Here is a 651-nt window from a genome sequence, read left to right on the forward strand (position 1 = left end):
TCTCTCTCTCTCTCCTTCCTTTCTTTCTTTCTTTCTTTCTTTCTTTCTTTCTTTCTTTCTTTCTTTCTTTCTTCCTTTCTTATTCATTGTCCTGTGGACCTCATATCCCTGTCTATTTGACAGGCATATCATATACACTGTCACCAATTTTTTAAAAAGTCACACCATGTTGGACAGGACCCTTCAGCCTTGCAGTAGGAGCAGACTGTAGACTGACGCTTACACCTGTCCCTGACTACACCCCCAGGACAGGTGTTCAATCACCCCTGAATCTACCTGCTCTTCTGTCCCCAAGCCATGGTGCCTACATCTTTATATGCATCACAGGATGGTATTTGACTAATTCTCTGAGGACTCCAGAGGCCACAGGGCTAGAGGGTCTCCAACATTCTTGTCAGAAAGAAACAACAAGCTGGGAATTATCTGGAAGGCTGGAGATTATCTATCCTAAGAAGAGGCTGATGGCTTTCTCCTCTTTCTCTTCCTCCCTCCTAGTGTCCCTCCTCTTCTTCTTCATTCTTTTCCTCTTACCCTTTGTTCAAGTGTAATTTTTTCTATCTCAGTATGCCCTAGAACTCATATGGTATCGAAATTAAAATGGAAATCCATCTTTTAAAGATTTATTTGTATTATCTTTAATGATGTGTGTTC

This window comes from Mus caroli, chromosome 9 (assembly GCF_900094665.2).
Source record: "Mus caroli chromosome 9, CAROLI_EIJ_v1.1, whole genome shotgun sequence".
In the NCBI taxonomy this organism is placed as follows: domain Eukaryota; kingdom Metazoa; phylum Chordata; class Mammalia; order Rodentia; family Muridae; genus Mus; species Mus caroli.